Source organism: Psittacula echo (assembly GCF_963264785.1).
Source record: "Psittacula echo genome assembly, chromosome: 6".
NCBI lineage: Eukaryota > Metazoa > Chordata > Aves > Psittaciformes > Psittacidae > Psittacula > Psittacula echo.
The window spans coordinates 26812064-26830027 of NC_137743.1; positions in this window are offsets into that span (position 1 = coordinate 26812064).

Genomic DNA, 17964 nt, shown 5'->3' on the forward strand with positions numbered 1-17964 from the left:
GGTTTTGATTAAAATTAGTATTTTTACAGGTAACATTTGCTTTCTGTATTTCTTAGCTTTTTTAAGAGAGCCAAACACTCTGAAAGACTCTCTTTTTACTCTGAGGAATTATATTTCTAAAATAAATATATAATTAAAATTTTATAAAGCATATACATGTATATTTAATATATATTTTTATATATAAAATAGAACATAATTCAAAGTAACTTCAGTATCATTTCAAAGTAACTATATAATTAAGGATTGACCTAGACCTAGTTGCAATTTTCTTCACAGATATTCCTGTTGCTTGTGTGTCCCAAATACAGTTACCTTCTGGAAATACAAAAGCCCTCAGTCAACATAAGAGCTAAATGACAGGGTGTGTTTAACCCAGCAGCATGGTGACTCCCCCTTTCTTGGGGCACCGTGTCAGCAGCACAGCTTCCCACAACAAGGACATATGACAAGGGCAAAGGCAACCACCTGTGCACACATCCCAGTCACTTAGCAATATTGCTAAATATGAGAAAACAGAAACTCCTGAAAATAATAATTGCTAATGTTATTATAGCTTTAAAAAGCCTGAAGAGGATTAAATGGTCTTTCCCACAGGAAGCAGAGATAGTCAGTTCAAAGGCACCATTAAAAGGCAGTCAGAATGCCATGTCCTCATCCTTATCTATAAAAGGATATATAAAAGGAATCTCTCAACAGGTTTTGATGAGCAAAAATGAAGGAGTGGTTTATTTTCTGTAACTTCCTCTCAGCCATTTCTCAATGTCCTGGTTTAGCAGTAGCAGTCATTTTTTCTCCTTCTTAGTAGTTGGTGCAGTGCTGTGTTTTGACTTTCGGCCTGGGGATAATACTGATAAAGCCGATGTTTTCAGTTGCTGGTCAGAATGTTTACCCTGACCAAGGACTTTGTGAGTCTCATGCTCTGACAGGGAGGAGGAGAAGCCAGGAGGAAGCAGCGACAGGACACCTGACCCAAACTAGCCAAAGAGGTATTCCATACCACAGCACGTCATGCCCAGGATGTAGAACTGAGAGTCCCTGGAAGGGCTGGATCATGGCGTGGTGGGGGCAAGGTACCGGTCGGTGAGCGGTTGTATTCTCTTCCCTTGTTATTTCCTTTATCATCATTATAATTGGTGGTAGCAGTAGTGGTTTGTGTTATACCTTAGTTATTAAACTGTTCTTATCTCAACCCGTGGGAGTTGCATTCTTTCGATTCTCCTCCCCGTCCCTCCAGAAGCGGAGGGAAGAAAGGTGGGGGAGGGGAGTAGACTGCGTGGTTCTGATTTATGGCCTGGGCTTAAACCACGACACTCAATGATGTGAGATGTTTCACTGGTCTATCTCTTAATGAGTGACTCCAGACATGAACATAGAGCTGGCTGGCTGGCCACATTTCCTACCCACACATAGTATCTATCTGCCCTGAAGAATAGCACTTCAGCAAGAGACAGAAGCACTACTTGGTTAGGGAAGCAACAGCTGAACCATGGAGAATTAGTTTCAAGGTAAAAGAAACTTAGCAACATAATCATCTGTCTTTTTACAATGTTTACAAAGCCAGGGGTTTGTTGATTTGTTCTTCTGCTTATTTTTGTGATACTAAATTTGATTAGAATGAACCTTCCCTCTGGGTGCATTGGCAAACCATAGAGATACACTGGAGCCTATTATAAAGTCAAAATCTATAAATAAATTTAGAGATACACAGAACAATGCTAGGCATACTGAGCATTTTATTATTCAATATGTCTTTTTGCTAGTGGCATATCTACTTAATTCCGAAAGATCTGTGTTTTACTAAGCCCAGCAAGCATTTAATAACTAGCACTTTACAGCAACTTTTGTATAAACAAATATTCAAAGGTACTTTTCAAAGATCCTAGCTCTTTTCTTCAGTAAACAAACGGAAATACAAAGCCCTTTGGAGAGTTATGGACATTTTCTAGCTCATGAGTGAAAAAGAAACTTGGATTGAAATAGCTCAAGCTGAAGCCTATGACTACTTCTTCTAGATCAGAGTGGTTTTATACCGATAGATCTATAAATTTACAAGCAGTTTTGATACCTAAATGAGATGTCTGTACTTCTTACCTGAACAACAGAGCTTTCATTTTACTGAAACTAGGGCTTTCTCCATCTCTTGTGTAAATTAGCTCAATCCTAATCAAACCCCTTAATTTAGATGCCTAACACTGGAGGATGTGAACATATACATGGCTGAATTGGTCTAGTATGGAATGTGGGTCCCAGAATTCTCAAAATCAGAGGCATTAAGACCTTGCCATGCAATCTTTCTGTGAAGAGAAGTTGTCCATTGAAACTTGTTCTCTAGCTGAATTCACAGATTTGAAGGAGTATCTCTCTGTGTTTCAAACCTTCAGCTATCTGAATGCTGGCAATTTAAATTCACAACAATTTCCCTAATTTAAACAATGTTTACTTGATTTGCATCAAAACCAAACTACCAGCATGAAACGCATCCATTTATACTCTCTGCATATTCAAAGTCAAATAACTAATATTGGAAGGCATCCAATGTAATATAAAACTTCCTCCATCACCATAATTTGTGAGCTACTTTATGCAAAATTGAAAGGAAGACACTTTATGTAATCTCAAAGTTCAAAGATGTTAAAAACTGTTGTAGAAATAAAATGAGGCACCAAATGTTTAATTTCAAAGAAAGATAATTGTTTTTACTATTGAGCATCCTCAGTTAGGTCCTGCTTTTCCACTGGACTGACAACAAGCAAATCATCCTGAAACAACGGGGTGGAACAAATGCTCTGTACTTTTGAGCATATTGGCATTTTCTATAGACCAGGTACAGAGTCCCAAGTGAAGTAACCAGTAAGTTCTCTCCTCATTGCTGTTATGGAGATGGCATTGCCATTTGACTTGAGATCACCAGGAATCAAATGTAATCCTCCACGTGTCTTTGAAACACAGCTGAGCAAGAAATCTCTGCCTGTTTTCTGGATGGATAATCCTGGTCCTGATAATTCCATGAGAACAGGAGAGTTGTCTCCTGATGCAGGAAACCTAAGGACAGGGCTCAGGCTGTGCCAGATGATGCTCTGCCCTCTGGATTTCCCCTTGTATTTTTATAAATGCTGAGTAAGGGCAGAAATTAACTCAGTCCTTGCTCAAGCAGAACTTAAAATCATAGAATGGTTTGGATTGGAAATGATCTTAAGATCATCCCGTTCCAAACCCACTGCCATAGACAGGGACACCTTCCACTAGACCCAGTTTCTCAAGGCCCCATCCAACCTGGCCATGAACACTGCCAGAGATGGGTCATTCACAACTTGGGCAGCCTGCTCCAGTGCCTCACCACCCTTACAGTAAAGAATTTGTTCCTTATATCCAACCTGAACTTCCCCTGTTTCAGTTTGAACCCATTACCCCTGCTCCTACCACTACAGCTTCTGATGAAGAGTGCCTCTCCAAAAGTCATTTCTTCCCTCTTCTGAAGTCAAAAAAATTTCATCCACATCAATTTGGTAGGAAATTTTTGAACATTGCAGTTCTGACTATTGGAAGCTATAATTGTCAGTATGTTAACATACTAATTCAAAGCCCCAGTAAATGACAGGATAAAACCAAGTAGAAGTCTCTGAAGCACGAAGAGCAAATCATTTTCCAGGTAGAAGAGCAGCTGAATATCTGAATGATGCTTGTGTTAATAGTATTCCCAGTTGAAACTGTCTTCAGCTTACTAAGTTTCACTTTGTGAATACTTCTAGACCCGAATGGCTGAGTCCAAAGCTAAGTATATATTTGATCCATAGGTCATGCTAAGTGCTAGACTTGCAATTCTTAATTATCTTATTTTGATAATACAGAACAAGTAGCATTATCAGTAAACCATCAGCCTCCACAGAGAGTTGCAAATGACATTGCTCTGCCTATTCAACACTTAATACGTTAACATATATTTACATTTCAAATAATACCTGTTATTTTTTATAATGTAATTGATTGTATTTTTTCTCTTTATGCTTATTAAATCCATCTGTCATCTCATTTTGCTGAATTCTTTACAAAATCTCCAACTTGTAAGTAAATTACTGCAGCCCTTTTTACTCCTTGCATTAACTTAGTTTCTTAGTAGAGATAAAACCAGCTCACTCTTCTCGGAATGCTACTTTATTTTAAGCTGATAAGGCGCATTCATTGTGTTTAGTGTTCTGTATTTAGTGATGTATATTAATCTTTAAATCAAATGCACCAAGCCAAATGACGTTAACATATATTCCATACTCCAGTTCTGGTTCAAAAACCTCAGCTACCCTATGGTTTTGAAAACATCAGCCCAGACATTAGGTACAGTCTGCTGCATGAAGAGTGGAAGAAGCTATGAAAACAAACACTGGTAATTGTTACTTGATAACTTCTTTTGTTCCGAACATTTGCAAATAAAAATTCCTTCTGAAAGAATATGGGACAGAAAGAGAATTCCATTATAGTAAAGACACAATCCATAAAATATCTACCATCCATTGTATTTTTTTTTTTTTTTGCAACTCTGTGGTTTTATGGCACCCCAAAAAGTCAAAACTACCATAGCTTTAGTTGCTGCAGCAATTTACAGTTTTACCAATATGCAGTTTTCATTGTCATTGCCATCACTGTGTCTGGATTCATTTACTGAATGAAATAAAAAGTCTCCAGAGACAATTACATCGCACCATAGAGGTAAGTGGGTAGACTAGAATTCAGTTTTCTGCTTCAGTAAGTGTCATTTGTTTTTTAGGTGTTTAAGACTATTTAATGCTACCCTTGTAGCACAAACTAGATAGAAGTAGGTATGGTCTTTGTTGCCTGTTGAAGTATTTTGAAAAGTGCTTTCCAATCTACAGAAAGCACTGATGAAATAAGAATCTGTCCTTTCCCTAAGAAAACAGCAAAATTTAAACGGGCAGTTTTCAGTCTGAGGGTGTCTTTGGGACAAATACTTGAAATCAAATATGCTTGGCTGTGTTCATGCCAGGGTTAAAGTTGCCTTGGAATTCTTTTTCTTTGAACCTTATGATCATTAGACCAGATTAATGAAGGGAACTGCCCAGCTGTGCTGACAAGTGAGGATAGCTACAGGTTCATGAAAGAAAAAGAAACTCATATGATGATCTTAAGAGGACAACCTCCTTGCCACTGAATAAATTTTGCATTACAATGGGATGAGCACTGAGAAAAGTTTGTACTTTATTTTGAATATATGTTTGCTGCAATGTATTTTTTAAAAAATATATGAAGAAATTGAGCAATTGTGTCAATTCTGTCATTGCCAGTGCAACAAACTTTCCTTCCACACAAACAGATTAAGTAGCTTATGCAGCCTGCTCCCTCTTCAAAGTGATGTGCTATTGATAACTGACATTCACATCTATTTAAAGACATCTAAATTCTATTTTATATTCCTCAGCATCAGTGAATTAGCAAATTTGCCCTGTTGCAAATCAAGAGCAAAAAGCTTCACATTTTGTGCGTGAAGCCAGCAAACTTGCTGAGCAAAGTGTCTATGAGCTGTTTAACAGTAAGGTTACCTAGCGATTCTCCACTTCGGTTAGGAGTCCTAGACCACTTGGTTTTTGCCACAACAGTTATGAAGGTCTTAAGCCTCCCTGACATGTTACAGGCTTCACTGTGAAGATTCACATTTGCCAATTATTCCCAGAAAGAGAAAATGGTCCCCAGCCTGTCCACAGTAGGGTGAATATTACCTGCATTGCTGCATTGCTACGCCGATATCTACATTTTCTCCTTCATCTACTGACAGGGTTTGCAGTCAGTAGTGACAACATATCCTCTCAGTATCACTGGGAATCTTGCCATGGACTTGCAACAAAGCCAAGACTTTAACTGAAGCTGTCAGATGGTGAGGAAAGGAGGTGTCACTTTGTGCCTTTGTGAAAATAAGGCAGAGTGAATGTGATTCTGCCTCACGCTTTAACCCCAATATGGCCCTGCATGGCATGAAGTGGCTTCAGAGTTGCTCATATACATGTGAGAGAAAATCTGGAAGTCATGGAAAGGAACTGCTTTATCTGAAGACCAGGTTGTAAGCACTTAAGAGATGAGTGTACAAAAAGGCATGTCAGTAAGTGGGAATATTTTGAGGTAGGGGCCTCTCAGGCATTGGCTTAACAACTTCCCCTGTTGGGCGACAGGGTAAGGTGACTTGCACAGACCTTCAGGAGCTATATGCAAAGGCTTTTCTACCAGAGAACCTGGGCTATCATCCAGCCTTCCATCTCTCTCCTCTACCTGCTCCACACCTCTATACGGTATACAGTTATACCTAAAAGATAGTAAATGATTTGTGGATACCTGATGGCCTATGTGGTTGATACGATTGTTGTCATGGACTCAAGGACATAGAATGCTGAGTCTCAGATGGTGCAGAAGGTCACTGGTTTATGCTGTTTTTCCTCAAATAGGCAAAATTCATCCTCTTATAGCATCTACTCACTCAGAACACAGCAATGTGTGGTGAGGCATTGGAATGGGCGGCCCAAGGAAGTTGTAAATGCTCCATCCCTGGCAGTGTTCAAGGCCAGGCTAGACAGAGCCTTGGGTGACATGGTTTAGTATGAGGTGTCCCTGCCTATGGCAGGGGGGTTGGAACTGGATGATCTTAAGGTCCTTTCCAACCCCAACTATTCTATGATTCTATAATCTTTCCTTAATTAAATATAAATGATATTTTTGTCTTTATACTTCTGTATTCTTTAGTTAGACTTCCTTTTTTGTTGTTTTTTCTTTTGTTTTTTTGTTTGTTTTTTGGGTTTTGGGTTTTGGCTTGTTTTTTGTTTGATTTTCTTTTGTTTTTAACTTTTGACTGAGGTTTAGTACATTTATAATTTGATTTAATACAAGTATGACTGATAATCTAATGCTTGACAATTTCTTATGTATTATTGAAATTTAAGGATTTTAAGTAGTGTCAACATGAAACACTAATATCAAGAGAAAAATATTCCTGTTTCATGCTTTTAAAGAATCAGGCCTTGTTATCCCAGTATCTGTTTTATCACTCTTTAATATTTTTACTTTGTAGATCTCATTTTATTATTTTTTAAGAATGCAAAAAATGGAGCCTAAAGGAAGCACATAGCATTCTATTGAGTCAAATCCTTATATTACATTCTACAACCTAAGTTTTGTCTTGGAAAAAAAAATTAATGAGTTTTTGTGTAATGTTAGATATTATTCATGCAGGTACAATAGGAGAAATGGTTTCTTACATAGCTCATAAGGAAAGAAGTTCACTTGTAGGCATGTAATTTCTGAGGAAAACACATTTATTATTCACTTAGAGGAAACCTGAAGGATAATAGAAGGGAAAAAACCCAACCTAGAGTACAGTGTTTGGGAAATGCCTCTCTCATCCACTTCTCAGAGGAAATTTAAATGAAATTAGAACTAGCATATTTTCTTGTGGCATTTATAAGTGTGTCAATTTTGGGGAAAAAATACAATCTGTTTTGACTTCATTATCAAAAAACACTTAAATTTTTCAAACTATTCACAACATTCAAGGCACCCACATTCAGAAGTACCTCTGTATTTTTGGGTGAACACTCCCACTCACCCCACCAGATGACTCTACACCATTGCTGTGCAGGTCACTTCCAACTGAGGCAATTAATCACTGTCTTTGAACCACATTAATCTTTGACCAGATCAGCTTCTCAAAAATACTCCAGTGCTAACACAAGCAGGAAGGGCAGAAAACAACAGCTCTGATTCAAATTGGCAAGGTTAGCCCCTCACCGAGAGTAAAGCAGGGAAGTCTGGTGTGCTGGCCACATGACTCGTGAGGGTTAGAGGGAGCCCACTATTAGTACCAAGACATGGAAGAGGAGCAGACTATCAGAATTTAATAGAAGAGTCAAAAATAGAAAAATTAAATTGATTTACAGACTATAGTCTATGATCTTTCCATTTTGGAGAAGAGATTTAAAATATGAAAGGATGGAGAAATGCCACACAGTGACCACAACCTGTGGAAGTATGCCCTGATTGCTGAAAGCATGGGATCCATCATGGGGCCCTAGATTGCACCACAGAATATAAATTTCTTTGTTTTTAATAACTTTTTATTCTTTTTTCCTAATCTTTAAATCCTATACCTGAGCTGCTTGGAAGCTTTTCCCGCCTTAGTATCTCTCAATCTTCTCAAAGTCACAGCTTTTTAAAGAGGCCCATGGATCCCCAGTTTAACAGAAAAGCGTTGAAAAGAGCAAGAATCCCATGCAGTAACTGGAAATGGGAAAGATATATGTACCATCGCGTTGCATTTCATTCATTACTTAATTTTATGTAAAGATTTGCAAACGAGTTACAGCTAGTTCCCAAAAACTACATTCTCCCATTCACAATACATGAAGTTAGCTAATTTCTCAAGAAGAAGGAATCATGGAGCTTCTATGGAAACTTCATAATTAATGGCTTACAGTGTTAAGCCTTTTTCATTTGCAGATTTCTAGGTATTTTCCAGGCTCCTGCATAAAATACTTCCAGGCAAGTATTTTGCAGAATCCTGTACAAATGCACTGGCCACAGCTTGGCCTTTTCTAGCTGCAGACCATTTAGAAGTAGTACATAGAAAAACCCTGACCTACTTCCCTCACATCCTTGATTCCAACTCATTTAGGCTTTAGTTCAGTAAATGGCCTAGGTCTCACTGAATGAATATGTTATGTCCCATTAAATAAACATACTCAATGACTTTAGTTTCAGATATAACTCCTTATGTTAAAAGTCAGCATATACTGATATGTGGTTATGGATTAGGGCATCAGCTATTGAATCCTCTAACGCATAACTGCTGTATTTGTACCACTTTCATACCACAGTCTGCCGACACAACAGAGAAAAAAGAATAAAAATGGCATTGGGCATTCCTACTTTTCTATTTATAACTGAACTATACTTGGATGCAAGAACATCTCAGATTTCTACTTCAATAAATTAAGGAGAGAATATTTATAACTACTGGAAAATTAATTACCTTTAGAGGTCCAATTAAGGTCTAAATTATTCCTGCTTGTCTGTGATATCCATGATATTCATTTAGCTATTAAATTTAATTTGTAATATTTAAAGTCATTGTGCTGGCATTTTTTAAAATGAGATGGCTAAATCCAGAAAAAAAATTATAGATGCCCTAAAAAATCTGCTCATTTATAAAACTGATTTTATTAACCTTGATTACATCCATTGTTTACATGGTTATGTCCATTGTCTCATACAGAGTCCTTCCAAGATTCGTGAGAAAGAATGAATATGCAGGGGAGAACTTAAGAATACCTCCTGTGGGAAAGATGCCAATCTGTAAGTCTAAACCAATTGGACCCCAAGGAGCCCCCACTTACAGAGGACCATACTTCTGACAGACATGGGTAGAAATGCTCTTTTATTAGCCCCTCATTCTATGTCTACTTATTTTTAATTTCAGAAACATGGACATTACTGCATAAATTATCTATTTGTTTTTAATCTTTTTCTCATGAAGTACCTAATGATAGACACAAGAGAATCCAATCTTATTTTGCAAAAAGGTTTCAGGTTTCTTTGGTTTTCCCTGCATCCAATTAAAGAGTGGACGATAGGATGCTGAATAATTGAGAAAGAGAGAAGCATTAAGATGAAAAAGTGTTGAGCACCTCCAACAGTTGAGTACAGAAAATGTGGGATTTTTGTCTTTAAATTTTTCTTGCCATGGCAGTCTAAGTAGGGACTACAGTTTCTGTTTAAGAAAGTAAACTGAAAGTATTTCAAATCCTCTGAATGATCTTTGAAATGCCAGAAGATGGCTTATAATACAAATGTGAAGACATTTATTCAAGGGATCCCAAACTCACTGCCCAAACTCTTCAACATAGTTGTATATGATTTCTTTTTGCCTTAGTTTTTGCTTTATATATAGATTTCAATTATTTTTAGCTTTAATGATTCATTACCATAATGGCAGAGCATTTAATCAGTAGAATATTTTCTAAGTCAAATGCAGATTACAAACTCACACTCTCCAAAACTGGAGGGTTATCAAGGACCTCACATTCTGTCAGGCTTACCCACTTAGTTTAATCATGCAAGTAACTAATGGGGTTAGTTAAGAAGAGAACTCAGGCTGAGTATCCAGAAGGGAAAAACAATAATCTGGACAGTGTAGGTGCACTGAGCCATGAAATTAGCCTCCCTGAGGGATGTGGAAGAAGCAAGAAAATTTTAAAATACCAGAAAGGTGCTGTGAGGCAGGGAGCTAGGTAGAGGGATTTGAGATCTCAGACAGGAGCTCTCTGACTTCTGGAGTGATTTAACATGTTATTGCGCTTACTCTCCTGCCAGATAGGATCACCTTCAGGGCAGAATCAGAAGGCAAATGGGAAGTTTATCAGTACTCAGCCTTACTTCCTAGGTTGAACAGCTGATAAAATGGGGTTAAGCTCATGGGTCAGACTGTCAGTCAATGTATGTGATGTGTCGGCTCCTTCTGGATTATGTCAAGCCTTCTGCATAGTGTGGGGAAGGAGAGACAGGGCAAGCTTAGGAAAAATAACATTTTAAACCTCCCTGGAAAGATTTGTCAGAGAACACCTGTCAGAGCTCTGACAGTTTTCTGCCTTTTTCTTCCATTTTTGACTCTCACAATAGTTTAGAACTACGCAAAGAATAGCGAGTTAAAAAAATAGGCTGATACACATCTCCAGAGATAGAGAAATAAAAATAGATTTAAATAAGCCAGGGTAAATAAAATTGTTAAAAGCAAATTCACACAAATTATCTTCCACCCACCACTGTGTTGGTCCCCTATATTTAAAGACTCTCCTTCCTCCCAAGTGCTCTGGTGATGGCTAGAACAACTAGTCTTGGCTCTATTTCCTTCCTTCATACACTTTATTGGGTAAGAAAAGCTGCCAGAAAGTGGGAGTTTTATGAAAGCAATCATAAAATGTTATGGGTAATGCTAAACAAATTATGTGTTACTCTACAGAAATGGCCCTTTCTTTAGGTAAAAAACAACAGCTGCCTGAGAGATCAGGTTACCTCTCTCAAAGCAGTGATAAACCTGCTATCAAGGGCTATAGCTGGCAACTGTGGAGGCTGTAGAAAGTCAATGTATTTGAAGCTGCTTTCCTAACTGTATTTTCTGAAAAGCTAATAGTGGTTTGATGTCACAACCTGCAACATGTATTTCCACACACAAATGAAGTCCAGTGTCCTGCCCTGGGATTCAGGAGCCTGTTAGTGTGCCACAGCTGCTGGGACCTATACTAAGACATTTTCCTCTTGGTCTATCATGTTTATTACTGCTTTACTTAGCAGGAAGTACTCTCCCCTCTGTATACTGTCTGGCATGATGGGACCAATTAATCATGACCATTACACATTTACTATAAAATATGCTTTTAACAATATTTGGGCTGCTGGGTGTTATGGGTTTGGGTTGGGCTTTTTCCTTGTTTTTTGTCGGTGTTGTTTTGTGTATGTTATTCAGATATATAGCAAGCATTTTATAAAGCTATGGAAAGTAATTCAATAAAATACAGCTCTGGCAGCATAAGACCTTCCTACATTCAGCCTATCATTTTCCTAGACCATAACTATGATACTACCATGGACAGTTCTGGAGTATCATTCCCCTGAACACAGTGGAATTCTAGAAATTCAAGTAAGACGCAGTATTTAAAGTGCCCGGGTGCACAATCTTAAAAACTTCCATTTAGCTGCCACTAAAATTTGGAGGTGAAGGGCATTGTTTGCCTCTAGTTCTGGTTCTGCACATGCTAAGCTAAAAAATGCTTTCAGTCTGAATCAACCAAGGGGTATCTAGCTCCTCAGCCCTTTATAGTCCACACATTAGTCATTTCTCCAAGTATTACAGAGACACCCAATTCAGCAAATGTTGGGACACATCTACCTCACAACAGTACACACAATACGCACCCATCTAAAGTATTCTCTAGTTACACCACGCAGCTGAAAGGGAGAGGACCTGGATTTAACTCTTCTTTTTGAAATGAAAACCCGCTTTTCTTGAGAGTGCAATAACTGCTAATCAACTGGCTAATGTGAGTTGGCATTTTCAATTTCTCCTGTAAAAACCTATTCCACATTGCACAAATGACTGGAGGAAATGTGAGAGAGTGCAGCAGAGCCTGACTCCATATTCTCACGATAGGCACTCACCTGGAAACAGAGAAATGTGAGTGTTTCTCTCTTCTCTAAAAGTACTGTTTATGCATTTCATTCCATGACTGTTTAATGCAAAAGATATAAAATTAGAAGTCCATGAAGCATTAATTAATTTATAACCATTATTCACTGGCTTTCCTCCTCTGAGAGCTGAACATTCTGTGCTCTGGAATGTGAATGACAAATGCTGCTTCCCTACCCCCTGTTTTCCTTGCTTCCAGTTTCACCAGATCACAGGCACTTTTATCTACACTTAGACCTTCAGAGTGCTTCAGTGCTGGGTTGTTCCAGGTTACCCTGCAGAAGCCAAGTGTGGAGAGCAAATGGTGCAATAGCATGGCAGATAAATAAAGGGAGTTTCTGAGGCCAATGCTTCGGGCAAGTGACTTTTTAGAGGCACCATAAAAAATTAACAGTTCATTCTAGCAAATTTAGTATCTACCTGTGAAGCTATTAAGCTGTAACAAGGAACATCTCTGTGGCATTCCTTCTCTTCAAGGTAATCTCTGCTTTTTTGCAAATTCTAAATTATTGAAATTATAAACATTCATAAATTTTGAAAATTAGGCTTCACCATAAAATTCCAGAGCAAAGTTATGCTTTATTGGCATGATGTGAAGTGCAGAAATAACATTGTTACCAGGATAAACAAACAGCTCAATTTTCCAAGCCTTTTTGCCTTGCACTATTGCAACATCTATTTGGTGTAACAGTCTGTCCTCCTTTTCTAGTAATTCTTTCTGGCCTCTTATAAGAAATTAACATAATTTTATTACCTTTGCTAACAAGTTTGTGTGTGTTCCTTCATATTAAGAGGGGTTAGGAGTTTTACCTTCATGAAAGCCATATTTTAAGACGCAGACCAAGACTTTAATTCACTGAGGAACTGTTGAGAGTGTGTACACTTCTGCCTCTAAAAGTTACCTTTGTTTATGAAGGTGTGGTGCAAGGACTATGTAAGGGACATGAATCCCTTAGTTTTCAAATATTAATATGATTTTGGTTTTATTGGTATAATCAGACCTTTAGCTTTTGCTGTCCACAGAAGGAGTGAGAGAAGCAGGAAATGAATTAATCTATATATTAGAAGTGGAGAGGGGCAAGAAAAAGTCAGGAATCATCATATTTGCTTACCATATTCAAAAAGTCTTGTTCAACATCTTTGTCAGTGACATGGACAGTGGGATTGAGTGCGCCCTCAGCAAGTCTGCCGATGACACCAAGCTGTGTGGTTCGGTTGATACGCTGGAGGGAAGGGAAGCCATCCAGAGGCACCTCGACACGCTTGTGAGGTGGGCTGATGCCAACCTGATGAAGTTTAACCATGCCAAGTGCAAGGTCCTACACCTGGGTCAGAGCAATCCCAGGCACAGCTATAGGTTGGGCAGAGAAGAGATTCAGAGCAGCCCTGCGGAGAAGGACTTGGGGGTGTTGAACGATGAGAAAATGAACATGAGCCAGCTTCAGTGTGCACTAGCAGCCCAGAAAGCCAACCGTATCCTGGGGGGCATCAAGAGGAGCGTGACCAGCAGGTCGAAGGAGGTGATCCTGCCCCTCTAGTCTGCTCTCATGAGACCTCACTTGGAGTATTGTGTGCAGTTCTGGTGTCCTCAACATAAAAAGGACATGGAACTGTTGGAAAAAGTCCAGAGGAGGGCCACGAGGATGATCAGGGGAATGGAGCACCTCCCGTATGAAGACAGGCTGAGAAAGTTGGGGCTGTTCAGCCTGGAGAAGAGAAGGCTGTGTGGAGACCTCATAGCAGCCTTCCAGTATCTGAAGGGGGCCTGCAAGGATGCTGGGGATGGAATGTTCCTCAGGGACTGTAGTGACAGGACAAGGGGTAATGGGTTCAAACTTAAACAGGGGAAGTTTAGATTGGATATAAGGAAGAAATTCTTTACTGAGAGGGTGGTGAGGCACTGGAGTGGTTTGCCCAGGGAGGTTGTGAATGCTCCATCCTTGGCAGTGTTCAAGGCCATGTTGGATGAGGCCTTGGGTGGCATGGTTTAGTGTGAGGTGTCCCTGCCCATGGCAGGGGGGTAGGGACTAGATAACCTTCAGGCTCTTTCCAACCCTAACTATTCTATGATTCCATGATAAATCAGCATTGTCTATGAGTTTAATATTTACCCTGGATCCTAGTTACTGCGTATTCAGTACAGGCTGAATGACATACCCCTTCAACTATACCTTTTCTAATGTTGTGGTAACACGTGGAAAGCTATCTCAAACACAAATTAGCATGTAGTCCTACATTCGTTCGAATCAACATTAGTAAGCAGCGATTTCCGATAGCTTTCATTTCAGAAATAGTTCTGAAATATTATTAATACATCCAGCCAGATACACATTTTGGGTAGACTGAAGTGTTTTGCTCAATCTGAAGGAAAGCTTTCCTATTCTGAACATCCTTTTATTTAAAAGCTAAAGTTGCAGGAATTTCTACACGTGATGTCATTTTAGAGAAACCAAACCATATGATTTAGAAAACATTACAGAAATTTGAACAAAAAGGACAAATTTTTAAAATGATAAACAGAAGCAATTGTCATTTTGCAACTTTTTCTGTTTTTTTTCTTTTTTGGTGGGCAGAAATAAGTCAACCCAATGCCTCAAAGTCAGTAACATTTACATTCAGGAATTCACTTGTATAATTCATAATGACAAAGGACTGTAGCTGCAACTGTCCTTATTAAGAGGAATTTAAAACACTAAAACCACTAAATAATTCAGATTAATATTTTAGATACTCTAAGGAATATCTAAACCTGAACCTGTTACTCATTTAAACTGAGATGGTTAAACCCCTCTAATCAGCTCTGGCAATGAAGTCTGAAGTTGGAAGCATAAATTCCTTTGAGGGTCCTGGGTAAAGTTGCCTAATGTTGGAGAAAATCAGATTCAGTTTCTTAAAATGACATGATTTTAATAATTCAATAAACATCACAATTTATTTTTTTTTAGGCATAACAAATACTAAGCAAGAGATATATTGTTCTTCCAAGATTCTTTTATACAACAACGAGCAAAAGAATTCAGAATGACACTACTCTACCTCATATATCATAAATTTCAAAACAGGAATAAAAAAATTACCCCAAAAGTCTAAAAAATACATCATACACAAAGCCATAATACTGCTAGCAATGTGAGACAAGAGGTGCATATAAAGATTTCCTACAGTGCGACTGAAATGATCTGTTAAATATTTTACTTTAATATCTTTTTTAACATTGTTAGGTTTTTGCACATTTGTCAGGGCTGAATTTGTTGCATTTTAAGAAAGCCTGCAAACAACAGCAACTTTGCTTATTCTCTTTGTTCAGCCTTGACTCTGTTCAGAAGAAAATCTACCTCCAACTTTCAACTCTATTAATTTCTCAGTGCTATGAGCAAACTTTCAATGCTTTCACAATGTACAGCTTACTTGTAGAATTAGTCTAACTTTCTGCGTGAGATTCGGAGTGAAGCCTTCTGGGTGTTTCTGCCATAATAATTTGGAACAATGGCATTATTTTGTTACCAAATACTGAAAGAAATGGCTCATAAGGCATCACATATATTTCCATATGTGTATGAGTGTGTGTATTTGTGTGAGCATAAACTTGTGGTAGCTAGTTTACTAGCTAATAACTGATAACAGAACCAAATTCTAATCCAGACAGTCATGTTCTGCTTACCTGATTTCCCCTGCAGTTTGAATTTTAAATGCTCTTCTCCACTCACTGTCCATACACAATCATGTAATGTGGATATGTTCTTTTAAATTAGTGGTATTTCAATTGAAGTTAAAAGATCATGGATATTTATTTAAAAACAGTCTTTCGTGTAGATAATCAAGCAATAAACCATTTATTCATTTTCCATCATCACTCATGAGACTGGTGTGATTTAACTCTTTGAGGTCTGCAAATTGCAAACACTTATGCATTCCTTAGGAAAAAAATTTTCATTCAGGTCAGTGAAGGTAAGGCTGTTTTAAAGTAGAAGTCTTGTTTGACCATTGAAGAGAAAGTCCGAAAATGGAGAAAACGCTAGTGTAGCTATTTAAAAACAGTGTTTTTAAACAGCCATTTAACACAGTGTTGTGTGTGCTGAGAAAGACCACCTAAACACTTTCCAGAATACTCAGTTGTGTGTCCTAACATCAGAGATTCATCGCAGCCATTTCGTGGACAAAGTTATAAAACAAATCTTAAGAAAACCCAGGGTTCTAACACTTTCATGTTTTACCTCCTTAGTTTTTCAATCATGTTGGAATCAGACTCTTTAGGTAAGATCTTAGCTGAGAATATAATCAAAAGAGATATTCCATTTGATCCAACCTATGATCCAAATAGGATAATGACAGAAGGAGTGGGGTCACTTGTTTGCACAGAAAATCACAGTAAAAGCTGGAAATGAAGTCTGTTTAAGTCCAAACCAGTTTATGTTGGCAACCATTGGACAGTGCAGCTTCTCACATAACCTTTTTGACAGCAGTGCAAAAGAGGAACTTGTGACACTCAGTCTTCATGCTGATATTATGTCAGAGAGTTTAGCATTTGTTCATTTCAACATATTTTTTTTTCTTTTTTTTTTGCCTCTCCTCCTTGTTACTTGTAATGGAGACTAAGGCATATGGCCATATATATGCCTTTTGAGATAGCCCCTTCAGATGACACCATCTGTGCATTAAGACAAAAGCCAGCAGCCTTTGGAAATATCTTGCACCACTGTGCTCTTGCAGTGATGAGCAAAGACCCTTAATGCAAAATGTAGCGAAGCACTGGACTAAGGTGATGTCAATTCTGAGTATACTGACTACAAAGAATGAGGCTGGGACCAATTATTTATTCCACTTACTGATGTTTCTCAACTGCTGGGTCACAAACGATGGTCAGAATCATAAGGCTTTGGAACTATTATTCAACTGTAACAGAAAGAAAAACTCATTCCCGAAGTATTCATATTCTTCAGGGCCAAGTATTTTCTGTAACCTCTCATAAATAGAGTTATCATTGTTACTATGTACATATTCTATTCTTCCTTTAATAAGAGATAAGTAAATCCAGACACAAGTAGAAACAGAACTACATGATGCTCTCTTTCCCTGTTTTTTTCTGTTGCTGGATTTTTTTATTCATTGAAGCATTTCTATGTGAAACATTAAATACATTCCTTCCCACCTATTCTCACCAATTATAAATGAATATTACTTAAGAAAGGGAAGTATCTGGACTCAGTCTCAGTAGCGTAGCGAAAGAAAAAATCTCTTACCCCTGTTGGGCAGCACTTCTAAAATCTCTCTATGCCACAGGTTACAAGACCAAAGAGCAAAGCAAGAAGGAAAGAATCCTAAGGCTGCAAATTATTCTTCTGTGATAGCAAAAGCCGGGCTAGCAATACAAAAATCACAACTTATTCATAATGCAGAAAAGGAAACAACCGTAGGAACAAACAACAACAAAACCAATAAACATGCAAATCCCTAACTCTGCCTTCAAAATATATTCAATTTTAAAACCTGTTTATCCTTCAGACCACCTGAAAAAACAGGAGAGAGAAAGAAAAAAAAAAGTCTAATCTCTAGCTGTAAGAAATTGCTATGGAAAAAACTTCAGCTGATGAGACTATTCAATGAACAAGATGACTTCATGGTACAATTTGTGCCCGTTTTATAATGACACTAAGGATGTAGACTAAAATCGAAGAATAATAATTCAACAAGTCAAGCAAAGTCAAGGCTTGTTATTTATCTTTTTAATCCCT